This window comes from Microcaecilia unicolor, chromosome 2 (genome assembly GCF_901765095.1).
Source record: "Microcaecilia unicolor chromosome 2, aMicUni1.1, whole genome shotgun sequence".
NCBI classification, from domain to species: Eukaryota; Metazoa; Chordata; class Amphibia; order Gymnophiona; family Siphonopidae; genus Microcaecilia; species Microcaecilia unicolor.
In genome coordinates, this window is record NC_044032.1 from 355,544,326 (window position 1) to 355,560,267 (window position 15,942).

The 15,942-nt window shown below is 50.1% G+C and overlaps 1 protein-coding gene across 3 annotated transcripts in view; it reads left to right on the plus strand.

Annotated features, from left to right (window-relative positions):
* Positions 1-15,942, plus strand: part of UBXN8 (UBX domain protein 8) — a 132,945-nt gene that overhangs the window by 43,961 nt on the left and 73,042 nt on the right. The gene's annotated exons all lie outside the window — the stretch shown is intronic.

Consider the following 15,942-nt stretch of genomic DNA (forward strand, 5'->3'; position numbering starts at 1 on the left):
ACTCACCCATGAGGTAGGAGGTCTGGAGGAGGAGGAGCTGCCAGAATTCTCCCCGCCTGCCCCCGAAGAGGCTACTAGACCACCAGGGTATGCTCAGGTAGGCCCGAGGGCGGCGGGGGAACCATCCAGCCAGCATCGTGGGCTCAGAGGTACGGCAGGGGAACCAGCCAGCACCGCAGGCTCGGAAAGGGGGTGGTGGGGAGAACCAGCCAGAGGCAGAGCACAGATTCTGCGCAAAAATGCTAAATTCTGCGCTCCACAGTCACGCAGAATTCTGGCAGGAGTACCATAATCTGTAAAGCTGTCAAAAAGCCTGGTATGTACTCTCACTGTCTCATCTTTGGGGGTAGGGAGGGGGTCAGTGACCACTGAGAGATTAAGGGAGGAGGGTCATACCTTAATCCCTCAAGTGGTCAGTTGGTGAGATAGGACACTATTTTGTGACTTAGGGCCTGATGTAAAGTATGGTTGCATTGGTAAAACTTAATGAGTCACAAACAACGACCAATTCATAAAGGGGATCGCATGCAAATGAGATGCACGGATACCCCTATATGCATCAGTTGCTCTTGCAACTCAAAACTGTCAAATACATTTGTCAGCTACGATACCAGACCCAACCTGACCCCCCCCCCCCCCCCCCGCTTCAAGACCTATAAACTGACCCTGCACCCCCTCCTAGCCTTGGCCTCCCCACACCCCTAAAGAACAAATCCCTAGTGGTCCGGTGGGCCCTGAACCTCTCCTCCCATGCAAAAAGATCCCTGATGGTCCAGTGGACCCCAGACCCACCCAACTCCTCCGCTCCATACCTTGAAAACGATGGAGGGGCAGGAGCAACACCTCCCTCCTGCCTCTGGGCCTGCCTTCTCAAAATGAAAAATTACCGTGGGACCTACAAAAATAAAATTGAATAAAGCCCTATTTCACTGCCACAGTAAAAGTGGGCTTAGTGTGTGGGAAAATCCTGTGTTAGAACACGCTAAGGCCTTTTTTTTTTAACCACAGCTTAGTATTTGGCCCCTAAATTTTATATTCCTAAAACTGTGATGTTTTAGTTGGAAAAGCACCTGCAGAAAGAGGAGACAAGTGTCTGCACAAATTCTTTTTCCTTGGGCAATTTTTCAAAGTGAACACACACTTTTTTTCTTTTGACAATATGCTGTAAGATCCATGAATTAAATGTGTTGGCAAACTTTACAACATTGTGGAAAGTGTAATAGAGTACATGCCCTGAGTTCAGGCCCTGACCTGGCAGGAGCTCCCTGGGCCAGCTCCATCTTTCTCATATATAGTCCTCTAGAGATATAGAGATAGAGATATGTATAGATATAGATATATATGGCACCTGTTGCCTCCACCTAAGGTTTCACAGAACAAAGAAATCGCTCACCTCCGGAAAGGTCCTTCCCGTCCTCCCAAGTACAGATTGCTGTGGAGAAGAGAAAAAGATACATTTCACTGGCAACTTGTTGTCCCGTCCCGGGCCCTTACCTGGGCTCCCGCAGCGGGGGGCGAAGACCGACGGAGGCCGCGGGATCCAGGGCGGCGAAGACGAGCCGCCGACGGGGCCGGCGCTGCCGCGGGCCGCTCCGAGGCCGGCGATCCGCTGGAGCGAGCGCCGGCCTCGGAGAAGGGGATACGCCGGCCAAGATGGCGGCGCCGGCGTCGTCGTCTCCCTGCGCTGGAGCGGACCAGCGAGCCAGCCCCGCCTACTCACGCCGGATTGGCGCGTTGACGAGGAGACCCCGCCTGCCTGGCAGGCTGGCCAATCCTAGCCTCCCTTGCCTGCCTAGGCCGGGGGGATTGGCTCCAGCTGATTGAAGGGGATGGACGGGCGGGGAATTTAAACAACGAAACGGGAAAAGTCCAGTGCTTCCGTTTCGTTCGTCAGAAGCCCACACAGTGGATCGGAAGTGTAGCCACCTTCAGAGACTGTGTCCTCTTCAGCTAGCCGTCCTTGCTAGCCACCTTCAGAGACTGTGTCCTCTTCAGCTAGCCGTCCTTGCTAGCCACCTTCAGGGACTGTCTCCTCTTCAGCCAGCCGTCCTTGCTAGCCACCTTCAGGGACTGTGTCCTCGTCAGCTAGCCGTCCTTGCTAGCCACCTTCAGGGACTGTGTCCTCGTCAGCTAGCCGTCCTTGCTAGCCACCTTCAGGGACTGTCTCCTCTTCAGCTAGCCGTCCTTGCTAGCCACCTTCAGAGACTGTGTCCTCTTCAGCTAGCCGTCCTTGCTAGCCACCTTCAGAGACTGTGTCCTCGTCAGCTAGCCGTCCTTGCTAGCCACCTTCAGGGACTGTCTCCTCTTCAGCCAGCCGTCCTTGCTAGCCACCTTCAGAGACTGTGTCCTCTTCAGCTAGCTGTCCTTGCTAGCCACCTTCAGAGACTGTGTCCTCGTCAGCTAGCAGTCCTTGCTAGCCACCTTCAGGGACTGTCTCCTCTTCAGCTAGCCGTCCTTGCTAGCCACCTTCAGAGACTGTGTCCTCTTCCAGCTAGCCGTCCTTGCTAGCCACCTTCAGAGACTGTGTCCTCTTCAGCTAGCCGTCCTTGCTAGCCCCCTTCAGAGACTGTGTTCCTTTTCGGCGCTAGCCGTCCTCGCTAGCTGCCCTTTAGAGACTGAGTTGCTGACTACCAGCCAGGCCGACCGTCACCCCGCGGTTCCAGCAGTCCTGCTGGCCGCCTGCAGCTGGGGGCTCAACCCTCGGTGAACGGCGGTCGCCGCAGGTGAAGATTCGGGGTGCACGGCGGTCCTCGGAGGTCTTACCAGGCCTCAGGGAACCTAAGGGCTCACCAACAACTGCAACAGGACAGGAAACGGAAGCCATGAGCTCGCCTACGCAGCCCGATCTACGGGACCTGGCCAAGGTACTTCAGCAGCAGCAGGAGCAGCTGAACGCCCTGTCGGGGGCGCTCCAGAACGTATGCTCTCAACTTTCAACGCTTCAGGTACAGAACCAGGCCGCTGCGGTCCAGGGGGCCGCAGCGGCTCCCCGTTCGGGAGGGTTCCGCACGGGACCTCGGTTCCCTGAGCCGGCACGATATAATGGGGCCCCCGGAGGTTGCCGGGGGTTCCTCAATCAGTGCAACTTGGCCTTCCGGATGCAACCGGAGACATTTGCTTCGGACCAAAGTAAAGTGGGATATATCATGGGCCTATGCGAAGGGAAGGCCCTGGCCTGGGTGGCCCCACTTAACGAGCAACAGGACCCCATCTTGGATGACTATAATGAATTTCAGCGCCGGTTCCGTATGGTGTTCGACCTTCCTGGGAGACCATCTTCCGTGGCGTCGGAACTGCTGCGAATTCATCAGGGTGAGGGAACGGTGGCCGATTATGCCATTCGTTTCCGGACTTTAGCCACGGAGCTCCGTTGGAACCCGGAGTCCTTAATGGCCATCTTTACGGAAGGGTTACAAGAACGAATCAAGGACGAATTGGCAGGGCGAGAGGTCCCAGGCCAATTGGACGCCCTGATTTTGCTCTGTATCCGAGTAGATACCCGGTTCCAGGAGCGAGCAAGAGCCCGGGCGGAACGGCAGAAGTGGGCACGGGGAACGTCCCGGACTACTAAGGGGCCATCTCCTCGCCGTGGGAACCGGGACTCCAAGGAGAATGGGGAGGAGCCGATGGTGATGGGCCGTCAACGGCTGGCCCCTTCCGACAGGAAGAAACGCTTGTGGGACGGACTGTGCCTCTATTGTGGTGAGGCCGGACATTTTATTCGAGCCTGTCCCTCCCGGGCGGGAAGCGTCTCCCCCAAGGCACCTTGAGGGGAGGGGTCTTGGGGCATTCCGCTCCCCTACCGGATTCCCTGATCACACTGCCAGTAATTCTACGGTGGCACGAGACCGCTATCCAGACCCGGGCCCTTGTGGACTCTGGGTCGGGGGGCAACTTCATCGGGCACGAACTGCTACAACAGATGGGTTGGCCCACGCTCCCGCGGCGGCCGGTGCTGCAAATAACCTCTATCCAGGGAACTACATTACCGCAGCCGGTCACGGAGATCACCTCCTTTTTGGAATTGCAGGTGGGGGAGGATCACCGGGAAGAAGTCCAATTCCTGGTACTATCCCGGACCATTCATCCAGTGGTTCTAGGATTGCCCTGGCTACGGAGTCATAGCCCTGTTATTGACTGGACCGAGGGAAGTATCCAAGCTTGGGGTAGTTCCTGTCGGGAGAACTGTTGTAAGGGCCGGACCGGCAGCTGCCCTGCATTTACTAGTATGCCCGGGGGGGGGGGGCGCGGATAGAGCTGGGCTCCCTGCCCATGGACTATAGGGACTTTGCAGATGTGTTTTGTCCAGTGGAGGCGGAAGTTCTACCGCCTCATCGGTCGTTCGACTGTGCCATTAACTTGATGGCAGATGCCATGCCACCGCAGGGCCGACTGTATACCCTGTCCCGAGGGGAGTCCAAGGCTATGCAGGAGTACATCTGGGAGAATCTGCGAAGAGGCTTCATCCGGCCCTCTACGTCCCCGGCCGGGGCCGGATTCTTTTTTGTTACTAAGAAGGATGGCTCCTTGAGGCCCTGTATCGATTATCGGGGGTTAAATGCCATCACGGTAAAGGATCGCTTTCCTCTACCGCTCATTCCCGAACTCTTTGACAGGCTGCAAGGAGCCCAGATGTTTACCATTTTTGGGACACATTCTGTTACCCGGAGGGCTACAGATGGAGCCGGACAAACTCCGGGCGATTCGAGAATGGCCACAACCGCTGGGATTGAAAGCACTGCAACGTTTTTTGGGATTCGCGAACTACTATCGCCAGTTTATTCCCCAGTATTCACAACTGACGGCGCCATTGACAGCGCTCACTAGAAAAGACGCGAAGGTCCGGGACTGGCCGCCCGAGGCGCAGGTGGCTTTTCGCCAGGTAAAGGAGGCATTCAACTCAGCGTCCATTTTGTTAGCCCCGGATCCAGAAAAACCCTTTATTGTGGAAGTGGACGCGTCCGCGTTGGGAGCCGGGGCGGTCCTCTCGCAAGTGAATTCCAAGGGCCGGCGCCAGCCTTGCTCTTTCTTCTCTCGTAGATTCTCCCCGGCGGAATGTAATTATACAGTAGGGGACAGGGAGCTCTTAGCATTGAAATTAGCCCTGCAGGAATGGAGACATCTGCTGGAGGGAGCGGAACATCGATTCACAGTGATCACTGACCACAAGAATCTACTGTATCTACAAGAGGCTCAACGGCTCAATCCCCGACAAGCCCGGTGGTCATTGTTTTTCGCCAGATTTCATTTTCAATTAGTTTTTCGGGCGGCTGCTCAAAATACCCCTGCGGACTCCCTCTCCAGAGCATTTGAGGTTCCAGAGGAGACTAAGGAGACCCATTCCATGTTGGATCCGGCATGCCTCAGCGCGGCCGTGGGGGAGGTGGCTCCTACGAAAGAACTAGTGCCGGCCGCTGAACGAGCGAAGGTAATGCAATGGGGGCATTCGCCCAGATGGGCGGGACATTTTGGGTATCAAAAGACTCTGCGTCTCATTACCAGACAGTATCAATGGCCTCAGATAAGGCGGGACATTCTTCAATTTGTCACCACCTGTCCTGTGTGCGCCCGGACCAAACCGGTGATCGGGACCCCCATGGGGAAGCTACAACCACTGTCCGTACCGACAGGTCCCTGGACGGAGCTTTCCATGGATTTTATCACCGACCTCCCCAGTTCCCGGGGACATACGGTGATTTGGGTGGTAATTGACCGTTTTTCCCGAATGGCCCATTTCGTTCCCTTGCCGGGACTTCCTTCGGCGGTCGCATTAGCCCAACTCTTCATTCAACACATTTTTCGGCTTCATGGGCTGCCTCTTCGGATTATTAGTGACCAAGGCCCCCAATTCACCTCGCGTTTCTGGAGGGCCTTGTGTACTGCATTGGGGGTGAAGACCCATTTCTCATCAGCATACCATCCCCAAACCAATGGCATGGTCGAGAGGACGAACCAAACGTTAAAAGGGTTCCTACGAGCATTTGTCAACAAACGCCAAGATAACTGGGTCTCCCTACTCCCTTGGGCCGAGTTTGCATATAATCACAGTGTCCACTCGGCCTCGGGAGACTCTCCATTCTTCTTGGTGTATGGATGACATCCTCGACTTCCAGCACCTTTCCCGTCTGGATCTCCGACCCCCATGGTTAATGAAACTCTGGCAGATCTGCAAAGAGTCTGGGAAACGGCCCGAGAACAACTGCAGAAGGCAGCCACGAAATACAAGGTCTTCGCAGATCGACATCGGAAAACCGCTCCCGTCTTGCAACCAGGGCAGAAGGTATGGTTAAGCACGAAATACCTCCGGCTTCAGGTGCCCTCCCGTAGATTGGGACCTCGGTACATTGGACCCTTTGCAATCCAATCCCGACTTGGAGCTGTGACATATCGGTTGCGGCTACCGAGTACCCTGCGGGTGCATAACGCGTTCCATATTTCCTTATTGAAGAGTTTTCGAGGGTCTCGATGGCATCCTCAACGGCAGGAAACCGAAGATCTAGAAGCAGATCCCGACCCAGAGTTTGAAGTGGACGAGGTCCTGGATGCAAAAAGACAGCGAGGAAAGCTATATTACTTATTGTCCTGGAAAAATTTTGGCCCCGAAGACAACTCCTGGGAGCCCGCTGCGAACGTACATGCTCCAGAGTTGGTCAAAGCCTTCCACGCCCGGTATCCTTCCAAACCCGGGCCCAGGGACAAGGGGGCATCCGGGGAGGATACTGTCCCGTCCCGGGCCCTTACCTGGGCTCCCGCAGCGGGGGGCGAAGACCGACGGAGGCCGCGGGATCCAGGGCGGCGAAGACGAGCCGCCGGCGCTGCCGCGGGCCGCTCCGAGGCCGGCGATCCGCTGGAGCGAGCGCCGGCCTCGGAGAAGAGGATACGCCGGCCAAGATGGCGGCGCCGGCGTCGTCGTCTCCCTGCGCTGGAGCGGACCAGCGAGCCAGCCCCGCCTACTCATGCCGGATTGGCGCGTTGACGAGGAGACCCCGCCTGCCTGGCAGGCTGGCCAATCCTAGCCTCCCTTGCCTGCCTAGGCCGGGGGGATTGGCTCCAGCTGATTGAAGGGGATGGACGGGCGGGGGATTTAAACAACGAAACGGGAAGAGTCCAGTGCTTCCGTTTCGTTCGTCAGAAGCCCACACAGTGGATCGGAAGTGTAGCCACCTTCAGAGACTGTGTCCTCTTCAGCTAGCCGTCCTTGCTAGCCACCTTCAGAGACTGTGTCCTCTTCAGCTAGCCGTCCTTGCTAGCCACCTTCAGGGACTGTCTCCTCTTCAGCTAGCCGTCCTTGCTAGCCACCTTCAGGGACTGTCTCCTCTTCAGCCAGCCGTCCTTGCTAGCCACCTTCAGAGACTGTGTCCTCGTCAGCTAGCCGTCCTTGCTAGCCACCTTCAGAGACTGTGTCCTTGTCAGCTAGCCGTCCTTGCTAGCCACCTTCAGGGACTGTCTCCTCTTCAGCTAGCCGTCCTTGCTAGCCACCTTCAGAGACTGTGTCCTCTTCAGCTAGCCGTCCTTGCTAGCCACCTTCAGAGACTGTGTCCTCGTCAGCTAGCCGTCCTTGCTAGCCACCTTCAGGGACTGTCTCCTCTTCAGCCAGCCGTCCTTGCTAGCCACCTTCAGAGACTGTGTCCTCGTCAGCTAGCTATCCTTGCTAGCCACCTTCAGGGACTGTCTCCTCTTCAGCTAGCCGTCCTTGCTAGCCACCTTCAGAGACTGTGTCCTCTTCAGCTAGCCGTCCTTGCTAGCCACCTTCAGAGACTGTGTCCTCTTCAGCTAGCCGTCCTTGCTAGCCACCTTCAGAGACTGTGTCCTCGTCAGCTAGCTATCCTTGCTAGCCACCTTCAGGGACTGTCTCCTCTTCAGCTAGCCGTCCTTGCTAGCCACCTTCAGAGACTGTGTCCTCTTCAGCTAGCCGTCCTTGCTAGCCACCTTCAGAGACTGTGTCCTCTTCCAGCTAGCCGTCCTTGCTAGCCACCTTCAGAGACTGTGTCCTCTTCAGCTAGCCGTCCTTGCTAGCCCCCTTCAGAGACTTTGTTCCTTTTCGGCGCTAGCCATCCTCGCTAGCTGCCCTTTAGAGACTGAGTTGCTGACTACCAGCCAGGCTGACCGTCACCCCGCGGTTCCAGCAGTCCTGCTGGCCGCCTGCAGCTGGGGGCTCAACCCTCAGTGAACGGCGGTCGCCGCGGGTGAAGATTCGGGGTGCGCGGCGGTCCTCGGAGGTCTTACCAGGCCTCAGGGAACCTAAGGGCTCACCAACAACCGCAACAGGACACTTGTCTTCAACACACAGACATGTCTCATCAAAACTGATAGAAAAAGCTCTCAAACCAAACTGCCAGCCTATTTTAACACACAAACCATGTCCCATTGAAAGCCTCCCTATAGAGAGGTTTCACTAGGAATCAGTGAGGTGCCTCTTTCCTAGAATTCTGCCACAGTGACAGCCACTTGTGAATTGACCCCTTATTATGAAATTTGGGTAAAATGGACATCGCTCCTTGTGTTTTACCACTACTACTCCCTTTTGCCTACATTTTATTTTTATTACATTTGTACCCTGTGCTTTCCCACTCATGGCAGGCTCAATGTGGCTTACATGGGGCAATGGAGGGTTAAGTGACTTGCCCAGAGTCACAAGGAGCTGCCTGTGCCTGAAGTGGGAATTGAACTCAGTTCCTCTGGACCAAAGTCCACCACCCTAACCACTAGGCCACTCCTCCACATCCCTAACTCTCTCCTCTTGCTGACTGGACAGCTACAGTTCCTCAACCCCACTGCTCTTCCAATACTACATCACTTTTGTTTGTAAGCCATGTAGGGAGTATATTCAGAGATGCCAAAGGTGGTGCATCTGAAGGAGTGAGCTTTACCACCTCGAAGAGTGAGCTTTTTTCAGATATTGTGTCGGGGGTATAAATTTAGAAAGATTTAAGTGGCATTGCTTTGCAAATTAAAAAAAAAATACAGCTTAAAATATTTGCTTTTGTTTGGTGCCCCTGAGGCAATATGAGACAACTTTGAAAGGAATTTGCCCAGTTAACTAAGCAGTTGCCTGTGTAAATTTTCTAGACTGAAAAGTGCCTTCCACTCAATGGCTAGAATTATGTACATAAGTTTTACAGCACATCTACTTTAGGTTCAGGGAAAAGGGATATGGCAGGAGGAGACAGTACACAGGAAGTTGAGCTTAGATCTCTTCTGCTGATAAGTCCTCTTGGTTTTTCTTGCTTAGGCTTGTTTCTTATGAAAGCAGTGATTAGGAAGTGCCCTGGCACAGGGTATGAGAATGAGGGAACCTTCAAATGAGTGTGACACACTCCTAAAGAATGAAACTTGGCATCTCTGTAAATTTGATAAAACATTTTTCATGTTTCTTTTTAAACAGCGTGGGGGCATGTATGCATAAAAAGCAAACTTACTGAAAGGTCATTTGTTAGGCAGACTGTACATAGTTGTTCCCAGGGGCATGATTTGAGCAGAAGTGAAGTTGTGATGTACTCATGTGTTGTATGAAGTATATAGATTCATATATAGGATACACAGACACACATTTACATTGTCTTTGGAGCAGGTGTCAGTGATTTTTATGTGTGAATCTGCCTGCTGCTTGGATTAGTTTGAGTACCTGTCTTATAATAATACATAGGCGCCTGTGTTGCCTCTATAAACAGGTGGGGAAAGCATGCAGATCATGGTTCATGGAATTCTTTCCATGTGTGTATCTGTGCTCTGTGTTTCTTTGACGTAAGAGAGGAGGGGGCAGCTTTGTTCATGAGGAGTGCTATGGAGATAGGGGTGGGGTAGAAAGGAATTATGAGGGGTAGATGGGGTGGGAGTGTAGATTGGGTTGATAGTGCTAGATATTCTTTTGGGAGTTGGGAATGGTTGTTGAAGGGGCATAGTTAAGGAATATTTAGGGGAGGTAAATGAGGGAGGGTGGTTTTCTTGATTGTTGGGGGAGAACATATAGTTAGTCTATTTTTTGAGCGATTGGTTGTGGGTGGATAGTTTTGTTGGATTGTGGAGGGATAGTTTTCAGGAGTTGGCGACAGTTTGTGAGGTGGCAGGGCAATTGCTGGGGTAGTCGAATGTGGAGCAGTTGTATGGGTGGTTAGATTTGGGAGTAGAGCAGTTCAAGGGGATGAGGAGAGTAGACAACAGGAAAAAGGCAGTTTGAAAGGAGGAATACCCTAACTGCTGATCTGGCCCATTTTCAAACTGTGTCTTTTCACCTGTGGGTTTTTTTCCCTCCATTTTATTTATAAATTTTCAAAGATCATACGAATGTATAGGTATACAAAAAGGTATAAAAAAAACCAGGTATGATAATATTAACAGTATAAATAGATAATAACCAACATAGGCGGTCGGTGGCCCAACTGTTTGGGGAGGCTAAATGGGGCGGGGTTAGGGGTGGGGCCAGGGGTGGGGCTTAAATCCATAATTGTCTGATAACACAGAAAAAATAAATAAAAATAAAAGACACAATTAATACCTTTTATTAAATTTAGATATTAGATATGTATCATATGTCAAAGAATAAAGTGGTTGCTCAAAGCATATACTAACCACAATCGCTCAACTAGAAAACACTATGCACAACTTTGTGCAAAAACACACTCAGAACCTTACTGTACCATAAATATTACACTGGGCAGAACCTAATTCACCAATATACCACCCATACGGAAAATGCAGACTGTCAACAATATGAAACAAGGATCATAATATCACAATTCTCATGTAGAGCCACAAAACATCCTAATTCATGTTTAATGTGGGATAAAATGCTATACATAAGTAAATAAATATAAACATTTAATGTTGAGCACCTGATTCTCAAAGTGGACATATTCCAAACACTATAATGAAAATAAAATGATCTTTTCTACCTTTGTTGTCTGGTGACTTTGTTTTTCTGATCATGCTGGCCCAGTATCCGATTCTGCTGCTATCTGTCCTCTTAACTCCGTTTCCAGGGCTTCCTTTCCATTTATTTCTTTACTTTCTGCCTTTCTTCTTCATTTCTTGTCCTCGCTCCCCTGCCCCCCCTCCAGCCATCCATACCCACCCACCCATTGATTCTCTCCTCTCCTCTCTGTTCCCAGGCAGATTTTGTAACAGGAGCTGCTCATCCAATCAGAGAGCTCTATTTGAATGCAGATTAACATACAGACACTCTAATGGGAATTTTTAGTCAAAAACACTAGCTAAACCCTTCGTTTTTTGATCAAAGTTCACATTTTTGATCAGAGCCATGCCCTAACATTAAGGCTGTAAACATTTTCAACAATTTTTACCCATAAATATGCAAATGAGAACCTCCCAAAAATGGACTAATTTGCATATGGCTTGAGCAAATTTGAGTACATAGCATACCAATCCCACTTCCTAGCACCTAAATTCTGCAATTAGATTTAATGCAAATACTTTTAAAACTTATTTTTAGCACTTTTAAAATTTCAGGGGTCAGTGCAAGTCTCTTTGGTGTGAACTGCTCATGTGCAGGAATTCATGATCCTAGTTAAATATCTCCCTGGCAACCCAGGACACCTCCAGCCAACCCACCTGCTCTGCTCTCCCAGCAGTAAGATAATCAAATTACAACTGGTTATACACAAGGCTAGAGACGGCTTTCACTTAAGCTGCTGCTATTTAAACCCCCCAGAGCAGCAGGACTCACAGGAGAACTACTACTAATACTATTTAGCATTTCTATAGAAACAGCTGATCCATACTGCTGTGGCTGGGGAGGCATAGCCTCCCCAAGCCTCTTATACCGGGCGCCTATGATAACCAACCAATGTTACTAGTGCTGGAGAAATATGCAAGATATGGGGACAAGAAAGCTATAATGAGGTAAGTAATGGACAATAAATATGAGTGCAGACAATTAGGTCACAAATCGCAGATTGAGAACAATAGTTATCTAGCACAGTCTAGGACTTGAGGAACAATGGTAAGAAGCTCCTTTTAAGAGCCGCTGCTTCTTCATATTTTCTGTAGGCACGTAGTAGATTCTATAAATGGCGCATAAAATTAAGCGTATTCCGTAAGCCATGCCTACATTCAGACGCGGTTTATAGAATAGGCTTAGGCCGGGATGACGCGTAGATCTAGGCGCGGCCATTTACACCAGTGAAAAGTTGGTGTAAATGGCTGCACCTAAATCATCTATGTGCATAGGCCTGAATTCTGTAACCACACACGTGCATGTAATTGACGGCCCTGACATGCCCATGCTCCTGCCATGACTGCGCCCCCATTTTGGCTGCACGCTTGGAAATTTTCAAATGCCTTTTTATGGAATATGCTTAGAAAGAAGCATGCGTAAATTCCAATTAGTGATGATAATCGTCGGCTCATTAAGCAATTTAGTAGCATGCGTAAATTCGCTGCGCACACAAATTTACACGCACTACTCTGTGTGCCATATATAGGTTCTGGGGATAATGTGTTCCACCATTCATGATAGGAAACATTTTTTTTTCAGTTAAGCACAATGATATGAGTGGCTTTTGCAATTATAATGTTAAATAGTTTGGTGGAGTTTGTACTAATAGGAATGCCTGGGGAAGAGGAGTGAAAAATAATCATTTGTAGGACAATTGGTCCATTATGGAGAAGATTGAGGATATCCTGTCCCATACCTGGGATCAGCGTACCTTCAAATTAGAGCATTAAAATAACATGTGAGATCAAGTGCCAGATTCCACCTGACAGCACCAACATTTGTCTGACATAGACTGAGGCAGTTTTGCCAGTTTAACTGGAGTCCAGTATGCTTTATGAATTATGAAGTGAGAAAACTGTAATATTGCTGCAGAAAGGAATAGATAGAGAACTTTAGACCAAAAAAGTTCTTTTTTTGGGAGACATTGAGACTCCTAGGTGAGAGCATAGGAGCTGGATTAAAATCTCTTTAGTTGGACAGGTTTATAATTCCTGGAGGCTGATTTTGGGGAATTTTAACAAAGTTTGGCAGAAACTTGTGAGATCTGTTAGAGTGGGTGTTGTAGGCGAAAACAGATGAGCATGATGATTCTCGATAAACTTAGAGAGGCATGACCAGTGGTTTACAAAACATGATTGGAGATCAAATTGAGTGCAAAGGTCCTGGAAAGGAATCACTTTACCATTAGCAAGGAGTTGTGAGGGAGACCGTATATTAGCATCACTCCATAATTTACGTACAGAAAATGGAATTTTACAACCAGAGAATATGGAGTTAACCCATAGGGAGACATTCAAGGTATCAAACCATTTAAAGCCTAGCAGAGATATGACTTCGTATATAGTGTGTGAAGTGTGTTTTAGTATACACAAGTCATTCTTGAAATGGAATTTGTTCATACATGGAAGAAGGTAGATAGGGATAGGGGTGATCTTATCTTTTTCAAAGGACAACCATCTAGGGGTATTAAAGTCTGAGAAGTGTAGAAACCAGTATTTGGCTTGGGTCATCTGAAATGCCATATGATAACAAGACCTGAAAGGTTGACGCCACCCGAGATTCATGGCATTTTTAGTTTCTTCAATGTGTACAGCTCTGCATACATCTAGTAGCACTATAGAAATGATAAGTATCAGAGGGGGGAGGAAGTGACGTCACGAAGCCGAATGGACGCTTGATCCTCTCGCTCCGCGATCCCCCACCGTTAAAACAGCATTAACTGCGGTAATAAATACCATCTTTGGCGGAAACGGCAGTATCGCGAAGGTGAATTCTCTACCACAAATATAAGCAAAAAAAGTTCTGTTCCTCCGTGGGATAGTGAGCGGCTCTCCACGCGGCAGCTGGCGTGGAGCCTGTCACAACCAGCCTCTCCTAAGCCACGAGACTTGTCGGAGTCAGAGGCGGCCTGTTCCCATGACAATGGTGGTGACCCTGCCCCAATACTAGCCCTTCCAGCTGAACTGACAAAATGCATCAAGGTAATCCGTGCTGAAATTCGGGCTTCCAAAGATGAAATTCGGAGCACATAGACGCGCTGAGTGTGGACCTGAGGGAGCTGGGGGGCAGGGTGGAAGTGCTGGAGGAAAAAGCGGATGAACAGGAGGTAAAAAATGAAGCGGTGGATAGGAGACTAAATAAACTGGATGAGCGGGCGGAGGAGCTGCAGTACCAGATGGACGATTTTGAAAACCGAGGGCGAAGACAGAATCTCAGATTCCGAGGTGTCCCGGAGAGTGGTGGCATGGAGGAAGTCCAGACGGTGGTGAGAACCATATGTGCGCAGTTGATGGGAGAGAGCTTCGACACTGCAACAATGGGCATAGATAGAGCCCATAGAGTGCTGGGTAAAGTCAGAGACAACAGACCGCGGGACATAGTGGTCCTATGTAAGTAAAGAACAGATATGGCAGAAAGCACGCCAGAACCCCACCTTGGAGTTTAATGGGGCACGAGTATTGATCTAACAGGATTTATCTATATTTACTCTTACCCAGAGAAGAGCAATGAACCCGGCTATTGAGATCCTGATTAAAGAAAAAATAGCACACAGATGGTGCTTCCCGTTCGCTCTTTGTTTTGAGCTAAAAGGATAACAGATCCGATGCAGAAAAGTGGAGGCGGCGTGGAAATCACTGCACGAGGTGTGATTGGCCCTGACAGAGACCTTGCATGTGGGAATGGCGTCCTCTACAAAGAACCGGATACAGAAGTGGAAACGAGTGGAGAAAGCAGGCAAGAGGAATGTGAATCAGACATGAAAGACTATAATCAGGACTGGTTGAATTACCTTGGCTATTGCTCACTTGGAAATTGGTGGGGAGTAAGAAATAAGAGGGATGGTAATAAGGGTTTTAAATTGTGGTGGGGGGAGGTTCGGAGTTGGCTAAATGATGGTGAAGGGAGGTGGGGGAGTGAAGCGTGGGGAGGCTATTGAGTGAAATAATCTGGGGGTTTACAGTATCCTACTTCAATCTTAATTCGGCTGGTGAGGTTTTCTTTCTCTTGGATCCCAAGTGGTGCTGGATAGCACTAGTTGGTGGGCAGATGATAGAGGGAGGGATTGGGGAGTTAGGAGGGGGGGAGCAGGTGGGGGGGGAGATAGGGGTAAGGTTAAGGGGATAGATTGGGAGGGGGGGAAGGGGGATAGGCAAGAGAGAGAGGACTATGGGATCAACACAAACCTTTCATCAACAAGGGGATATGCATTAGAAGAGTTTGATGGCTGACTTTAAGTTTCTCACTTATAATGTAAAAGGCTTAACCCCCCCCCCGTACAAACGGCATGCCTTGGGGAGGGAGCTACATATGATGCATCCACACTTGGTATTTTTACAAGAAACGCATTTCCAAAAAACACACGTACCTATCTTTTAGGCAATACCCTACAGTGTATTTCGCTTCTGATGCGAAAGGAGCCAAAAGGAGAGGGGTGGCTATCATGTTTCACAGGGATGTACAGGTCCAGATATTACAGAAGGGATGTGGAGGAGCGTTATCTAACATAGTAACATAGTAGATGACGGCAGAAAAAGACCTGCACGGTCCATCCAGTCTGCCCAACAAGATAACTCATATGTGCTAATTTTTGTGTATACCCTACTTTGATTTGTACCTGTGTTCTTCAGGGCACAGACCATATAAGTCTGCCCAGCACTATCTATTCTTACGTGTTCTTTTGGAGCAGGAGGAATACACTCTTGTTAATGTGTATGGCCCTAATGAGCGACAGGAGCGCTTTTATGTGCAACTCCATAGAGAGATACAGGCTTTTGCCAGAGGGAAGCTACTGGTGGCCGGAGATTTTAATGCCACCATGCAGCCTGGATTAGACCGGTCAGCACCCTTATGCAAGTCTTTCCTGTATGCTAAGACCATTTCTTCCTGCAGCTGGCATTAATGGCCATGCGCTAATGTTTTTAAAAAGTAGCACATGAGCTATTACTGCCACCTGTTTTGTAGGTGATAAGGCTCATGCACTGATCAGC